Source organism: Cygnus olor, chromosome 15 (assembly GCF_009769625.2).
Source record: "Cygnus olor isolate bCygOlo1 chromosome 15, bCygOlo1.pri.v2, whole genome shotgun sequence".
Taxonomy (NCBI): domain Eukaryota; kingdom Metazoa; phylum Chordata; class Aves; order Anseriformes; family Anatidae; genus Cygnus; species Cygnus olor.
This window is the reverse complement of record NC_049183.1, coordinates 3263661-3272154: the sequence shown is the minus strand read 5'-3', so window position 1 is coordinate 3272154 and position 8494 is coordinate 3263661. Positions and strand designations below refer to the sequence as shown.

Genomic DNA, 8494 nt, shown 5'->3' with positions numbered 1-8494 from the left:
AACTTTGAAGTGGTGTTTGAGTCCTCCTTCCCCATCCCTCACTGCACCCCCATGCAGTCCTGGAGACTGTGCAGGGGGCATCTCTGCTGCACGCCGCCCTCAGGGAGAGGAGTGGAGAGAGCCCGGCTGCCTCGGGGCTGTTGCACCAGCCCATCACACGACAGCTGAGGCCTCGGGCTCAGGGGTCTGCAGTAGGAGGCCCAGGCAGCTGATGGGGGCTTGCCATGAGAAGAGGCAGCCCTCGGTCTCTTCTCACAGAGCCCACCTCTGCATCCCCCCAGCCCGCCACCTCAACCTTGCCACGGAAACCTAATCCATGGGGTCGGGCAAGCCTTGAGAAAACCAAGAGAGAGAAGTCCAGGAACCCTGATGGGATTCCCCCATGAGTGCGGAGGGAGCTGGCTGATGCCATTGCAAGGCCACTCTCAGGAATCGTTGCTTGTTCCTGGCAACTGCGAGAAGTGCCCCAAGAGTGCAGGGAAGCAAACATCACTGCCATCCACAAGCCAGGCATGAAGGAGGACCTGGGGAACCCGAGGCCAGTCACACTCACCTCCTTCCCTGGGAAGGTGCTGGAAGCCCTCATCCTGAAAACCATTACCAGGTGCAGGAAGGACAAGGAAATAATTGGTTATCAAGGTTTGAGATAAGGATGATTTAATTAAAGGGAAAAGGGAGAGAGGGGAGAGAAAAAAAAAAAAAAAGAAAAGGCCACGCGCGGAAGCACAGAGAGAGAAAAAACAAGTTACTCTCTACTTTCCATCAATGAGTGATGTTCAGCCACATCCTGGGAAGCAGGGCCTCCATACATGTAATGGTTGTTTGGGAGGACAGACGCTTCCACCACGAAAGCCTCCCCAAACTCCTTCCCCTTTCCCACCTTTTATTGCTGAGTGTGACCCCACATGGCATGGAACATCCCTTTGTCAGTTTAGGTCAGCTGCCCTGGTGATGGCCCCTCCCCATCACTTGCCCACCCCCAGCCTGCTGGCTCTTGGGGCTTGGAGGAAGTCGTGATGCAGTGCCAGGATTGCTCAGCAGCAGAAAACACTGGTGTGATACCAATGCTGCTCTAGGTACAAGTGCAGAGCACAGCACTGTATGGGTTGCTGCAGGGAAAGTTAACTCCATCCCAGTCAGACCCAGTACACCTCGCCTTTACAGTCTGTCTGCATTGTTAGTTGTTGTGGTTGTCACCATTAAACAACTTTTGGTTTCTTTCTTAACTCTTTTGAGACAATAGCTGTACAGCTTCAAAACCAAAAGACACAGATTAAAGAGGTACAGATTATCTGAAAATGATGCATTACAGTCAGTCTGCCTTGTCACCAACCCTCATCTTCAACAGAGATAAAGTTGTCAGTAAGACATTGCTTCTTTCATTGAATTTTGCTCAGTTCAGATTTGTTTCTATATATTTCACTCATTTTAACTATTTATAAAATATTTTTGCAATAGTTTAGAAGTAGCTGACAGTGTTTGGAGACTACCCTACAAAATCTCTCTACCAAGAAAAAAATACAAATATTTCCCTAAAACTGTCAATCAGCCTAAGATAAAATAGCATCAAGAACAGCACAACCGGTGTTTTAACTTGGGATGCCATCTCTATCTCACTTTAGTCTTCCCATGGGCTGAAGTGCCAAGACAAATTAACAGCTCAGATTGCCTCATATTCATTGCCAGGTTAGCCTGAATTAGATCATTCAAGTGAGCCAGCTGAAGTTACAGAGGCTTATGCTGCAGTATCAGTTGTCTAAATTCACATATCCCATTGCAATCTCATAGCTTTCCCCAGAAAATTTCAGCATGATGTTTTGAAATTTGATATTTTCATTGCTTGTTACTGTTTTCAAGAAAGCTTCTTGCAAAAATCATTAATAATGTATATATCTTTTTGAGAACCTGCTTTAGAAATGTCTACTATGGGTAAAAATTTCTATTTTCCCTTTGAATGTCTTTAACCTGTCCAAATCCCACAAGATTTAAGATAAGAAACTTAAAATATTAGCCAAAAAGATAGCAGTAGGGTTACAAAAGTGTCATTTATTTCCCCTCTAAGTATCCAGTCAAAAATCAATCCTCATGCACCTGCAGGTTGGAATTTGTCCAATATTTGCACACTTGGTAACTGCTCTAGCTGCATTGTGCATCCTCCAGACAGCGCATGGCCAAAATGGGTTCTGCTCCTGCAATTGCTTTGAAATGGAACAAATGAATAACAGCAGCAGTTCATGTCAAACAAGCTGTAGGAACAGAACCCAGGAAAGAATATTTTTAGAAGATGTTAAAATTGAAGTTTGCTTTTAGGTCATACAATTGTGGATCAGTGAGGAAATGACAGAAATAAAAAGGTGGCACCTTATAATTTAATGATTGAATAAAACAGAATTATGGATCATCTGAGAATAAGACGTTTAAATCAAAAAAAATGTTTTTACATTAAAATTTCAGGAACATGAAGCTTTTGGGAAGAAAGGAATAAAATGAAATACAAAAAGGGCATCATCTTCATAGGCAACATATGTATCACCAGGAAATTCCTAAGGAAATAGCAGCAAAAAAAAAAAAAGAGGAAAAATAGGTATATCAGCTCTCAGATACAATAGGTTTGCTATTCATTTTGAAAAAGCAACCACAAAAAAATAGAGAAGAAACTGTAAGGCAAAAATAGCCCTTTATAAAAAAAAAAAAAAAAAACAAAAAAAAAAACAATGCCAATCAACAAACTCTTTCCCTGAGGTATTTTTTAGCCTATAAAAAACAAGAGTTACTGAAAATTAGACTGCAGGAAAATACTGTAGAAGCAATATTAAATTTGTGTAAGAAAACAAAGAGATGGGCAGGTTCACAATATATATTGGATCACAGAGCTAACAGTAAAAAAACACTTTGTAATCAATAACATCAGAGCACAGGTGGAACGTTCACATGTGTAATACCTGGTGTCCCAAAATAGCACACACAGAAATAAAGGCCACCTAAATGAAGCAATTAATCTGTTTTTTAAATGCATTATTCAAGCCAAGGTTTGAACATACTGGGTGATTTAAGACAGCAGTGCAATATATTTCAGAGCTACAGGACTTGGATCAAACCAAGTGCCTAACTGTGTTTATTAAGCTGGTGCCCACTGCCTCTCTCACAACAAAATATACACAACAGCTGAGCTGATACTTTTATTTATTTATTGTTTTTGTTTTGTTTGTTTTTGAGATTAAAGTTTAAGACAAGCATGCATTCAGCTCAACTCCTCAACCCCTCTGGAAATGAATCCTATGAAGCAATTTGTTCCTAGCTATACCAGAGTGCTGAACAAGGACACCGGATGATTAGTGATGCCACCACAAGGGAGATATGGAACTCCACAGGTACAGGGGGGAAGAAAGGATACATCAGAATCTGAAGTTTACTTAATCATTAAACCGTGCTTCATAGCAGAGCTTTGAACATCTAAAATCATGTTCACATCTCCAGAAAGACAGCTTGATCGACATGAAATTATCTTGAAAATTAGGAAACAGATACAATGAACATGTCGTTTTTGTTTGCCTTGCCAAGTCTAGAAAAATCTGAATCTTAATAAGGCATCAAGATACGGAAGACATAAGACAGCAATGATCCATCTTTACTGCCCAAATCCATGAGCACTGGCTTCATATATGTACTGAAAGATTAACAATTAGATCATATGGGCAGACATGCAGCACCAAGGCAATGATGCTCTCTTGAACCCCTCAAATGACAACATGATTGGGAATCAGAGGCTTCAGTACCAATAGTAAAGCTTACGCTGTAGAAAGTCACAAATGAGCTATTTCCCACAAATTCAGGGAGTATGTGCCAACAGATTATGAATATTGCTGTTATTGATAGGGTTTTAGATTGAAGCCTTATGTCAGAAGACTGAAACCATAGTCCATGTGTTTTGCAAGGGGATGAAAAGCAAAATGTAGAATGACCTCACAAAGTACTTGGATTTGTAAAAAGGGGGAAACAATCTGCCTAATTTATATTTTTGTTATCCTTAGAAACAACTGTAATTAGTCGAAAGCTAAGAGATTAGCTTTAATAAAAGAGGGGAAGTGCTGGAACAGAACCAAGAAAAATAGTAACTTTGTATGGTTCTGAAACTCTTCAAACAACATGCCAAGTTGCAATTTCAGTATTTTGTGGGATGCATTTGGAATTCTATCATCAGATATGTGAATCCAATATGATCCTTCAAAAGCAAAAATCAGCAGTATGCCATATGCTGTATATCCTAAGCACTATTCAAAATAGCCTCATTTCATTTGACAGTACAAAGAACTGTCTGGATTTTGCATCTTTCCTTGGCAGACCAGATAGACTTATTACCATGTTTGTTTCAAGACAGAAAAATCACATCCAGCCTTGTGCTGCAGTCATGAAAAGAATGCAAACTGGAGAAATATTAATAATATTCTTCATTTGAGGTTTCGGGAAATGTAATATTCATATTATATTTTGGTCATGAAGGGTCAATCCTATACTTTACTTTCGAAAGTAAACAGCTTTTGTCACAGTGTGCAAAACCCAGAGGCTAGTGCATAAACTCATCTGGTTAGTTTTTTTTTTTTTTTTTTTTTTTAAAAAAAAAGCTTTTAGCACAAGCTAAATCCAAATAATGAATTTTGTATTTATATATATATATATATATATATATTTTTTTTTAAGAAAAAGAAAAATGCTAAAAATCTATATTACACAGTCACAACCATGGTCTCTGTGGGCATGCGGTCCACAAACACGTGACAATTACCCACTACCAAAAAGCTTACTGTTTTCACAGTTGACATTTCAGACTTTCCACTAGTTTCGATGTGTTAGTCAATGTGATGTATACTGTGGATTATTACTGTCCAGTAACATCGATCATGACCTGGAAGTTCTCACTTAAGCAAAGCTTAAGCAAACTTCCCGCATTTGTAACCATACCAACACAGAATATTTTAAATGTTGCAGAACAGTGTGTGATATGTATAGCCATGCATAGTACTTGAGTTGTGAGATCAGCAAAGAACCACTACTTCCATACCAACAATTCTCAAGAGACTGAAGCAAGATTCAATAAGCTAAAACAAAACATTTTTATTGATCTGCACTTGATTTAAATATGGCTGTGCAGTACAAGTCTTACACAAGCCTAAGAACATGCCTGTGCTTCCTGACTGAACTGTGTATAGTTAACTAACTATAGTTAGTGTATTTGCATGCCCAGAGACCTACCTGAGAAAATAACTGCATCCTGAGATCAACCACATTTTGGTCAGTGTTCCAGAAGGAACAGATTTCAGTTCCCAGGATACTGACTCAGAAATAAGGTAAATTAAATTGCTGTAGTAAGGTAAAGAAGTAGGAAGCCAGCCTTATAATGGATGATTATAACTTGGGAAGCAGTAAAAGGGGTACAGATTGCTGTGGTGGAAGTCAGGAGGAGCTCACTGAAATTACGCATACATCCAAAACATGATTATGAACATAAAGAAACATACTGCGATGGAGTCATGTATCATGCAAAACTTACCTGATGTTGCAGAAAACAACTCAAAAACAAAACAATAAAAAGACCTCTTTTCTATTGCATATTGAAGAAAGAGGTAAGCTCACCTCTGGCTCTCCAGAGAAGATGGCAGTTCCTGCTTTCCCCCAGTCTAACAGCAGACAGAAAGGAAGCTATAGGGTACGTGGAGCAAACAACAACATAACCACGTGCATCTGTGTGAAAGAGGTTGAGAGATGCAACCTCCAAAATGGTCATCAGTACAAGCACCTTAATCTCCTGGAAATCATCATTAGGATACATTAGTTTCCTGCCAGAAGAGTGTTTTACAGCTAGGTCTACCACCAGTGACAAGGATTTGTGTTTCTGGTGATGCACCATGGCCATCTTAACAAGACACAAACAAGCCACACCCCAGTCTGGCAAACCAACAGCTGTTCTTGGTTGGTTAATAAGAGTTTTGGCTAATATCAGATTAAATTGCTTTGGATTCACATTGGTGACAGAAGCATGAAGAGAATGTTCTCTAAATCCAGAGCCTATATATTTTTAATACGGATCCTCACAGTTAATAACTTAAAACCACATACAGATTAAAAAGCTAAAGTTAATACTGTGCTTATATTGAGAGGCTTATTGCTTTTTCTTATGAAAATCTAAGTTGATTGACCCAGTTTTCAATTTTTCAATTAATCAATTTAATCCAAACAGCAGGAAAAAATTTCCCGTTGATATAAACTAGTATTTCTTCTGACACATTTTTCTTAGGTACACCATTAAGATGGGAAAATTGGCAAATGCATCTAATTACATACAGAAGTTTGGGGACTTCAGAGTTTCAAGGGATATATGATTGACTGCAATATATAAGAAATAAATTTGGGTTAAACAAATGAGTAGGAAAGAGATGTGGGGCCAGGGATAAGAAAGTGGGGAAGGAGCAAACAACAACAACAAAAACAGTTATACAGAAATAGAGTGTAGATTTTTGTAAGTAATGAAAACAGATTTTTAAAATACCTTGTGGCAGTTCTAACAAAGGGCCATGGAGTGGTATATTATTACTCCTTACATGAATGATCTACTAGGTCTACAGCTGAGGGCAAAACAGACAGTGTTATCCATTGCAGAGTCTTTAATGAGACAATGTGAAGTTCAAGTTGCACACCACGCAATATTTTTCTCCTCTGTTCAATCTATATTAAGTCGATACTCTGCTAAAACCTAACATTTGTTGCATTTTTCCAATTTAGTTTCTGTCAATGTCCCCTAAAAGTGCTGAGCCCATCAAACTGACATCACCCACACAAATTTCAATAACAGTTCTGTAGTGAAAATGCCATTAAACAGAGACTGTGCTTTGAGGAAACAGCTCAGTTTCTCATTCACACTACATCTGTTAAAACTTGTCTTTTCATCAGGAACTGAAAAAGTATACAAAGATGCACACTACAGCAATGCTCAGAGGCTCCCTTCCCTTTTTATTGATAGTGCAGCAGGAAAGAATAAGGAGCATTACAGTAGGTGTCTGCAATGAAGACTAACCAAAAATTTTAACCAAGTATATACAGAACAATTTCAACAGCTGCAGAGCTATCTAAACTGCTACATTACATGCACAGCTGCTTCTAGTCCCTTCCTCTTGATTTTAAACTTTTTTTTTTGAAGGCTATTAATATCTCAAAGTTTTCTATTTAATACTTCAGCTTACTACACAACCAAATGCTTTCTGTTCTTATTTCTCCCTCCATCCCCCCCCCCTTTTTTTTTTCCCTGAAATTTTTCATTCTGTAAGATCAGCATGTAAATGGCCGCAAGCCATTTTAGAGGATATCACACAAAAGCATGTTGAGGGGGTGGGAGAATCAGCATAGCTTGTTCCTCCTCCTTTACCTTAGCACCAAACTAGAAGCTGCCTTAACAAGAAGACTTATATTGGCTTCTGCAAACTTACAAGCCATCAGAAAGCCAGAGAGGTTTCTAGATCTCTCCCCTTCTTCCCTCCCGCACCCTGCAAAATGATACCTAAGCCTCTTAATTCTGTTTAGCCCAAAAGACCAAGAGTTTAACAATAATAATGCTTAAAGCTTAAACATTGAGTTCCTTAAAATTATTTAATGACATCCCTCTTTTAATGAATAGAGAATATGAACACTTATGATTTCTCCTTTGGAATAAGTTTCTATAATAACTACACCTTGACTTGTTACAGGTCAAAAAGAATGAGTATTAATATGAAGACGACAAACCTAACAGTCAGTTAGGCAAATTATACTTTTAAAATTGGTTGAGAAACAGTGGGCCCCACTGACTGGGGTTTGGCCTGATTTCACGGGACATAAGCTTCAGATGCAACTGAAGTGGAGTTCAAGACAAGAAAGAAAGGAGGCAAACCTCTCAAGTCAGCCTGAACACCTATCAAAAGCACACAAAAATCCAAATCATGCAAAGTTCGAAGGTTTATTGGAATGCTCTAAAATCTTTCCAATTAACAGTTGAATTCAGAGAAACACAAGATATAATGAATGGAAACATATTTTGTGCCATAAAGAAAAAAAAACATCGAGTCAGATGGAAAATATTTTCTGGCATCATGTAAGCTTTTGTGTTAAAACACATTACAGAAATAATCAACCACAAAACACATAACTAAACTGAAAATAAAAAGGCAAATTAAATGTGAGGAAACAGCTTAAACAGTAAATCATACCTAGCATACACATTTAGAACACCAGTACCTTATCTAAGTCTCATCCACTAACACATTATGTACTATGTTATCTTTCAGATAACAACTTATTCATTGTGACAGAAAAATTTGATATATATCTTCCAGTTCAAGCCAACAGGGAGACTCTGCCAAGTTTTCCTGTATAAATCACAGCAGTCATGTTTTTATCAGGCCACAAAATGTGACAGAAAAGATTACTTTGATAATACAGCATAAAGAAAAAAAGGTCAGTTCTTGAA

General features: G+C 38.4%; 1 long non-coding RNA gene across 1 annotated transcript; it reads right to left on the bottom strand.

Annotated features, from left to right (window-relative positions):
- Positions 1 to 1915: 1915 nt before the first annotated feature.
- Positions 1916 to 5895, bottom strand: LOC121078659. The gene is made up of 3 exons (XR_005824681.1): positions 5795 to 5895; positions 5632 to 5697; positions 1916 to 2189 (listed from the first exon to the last, which is right to left on the bottom strand). It is a non-coding gene; the product is annotated as an uncharacterized LOC121078659 (long non-coding RNA).
- Between the last annotated feature and the right edge of the window lie 2599 nt (positions 5896 to 8494).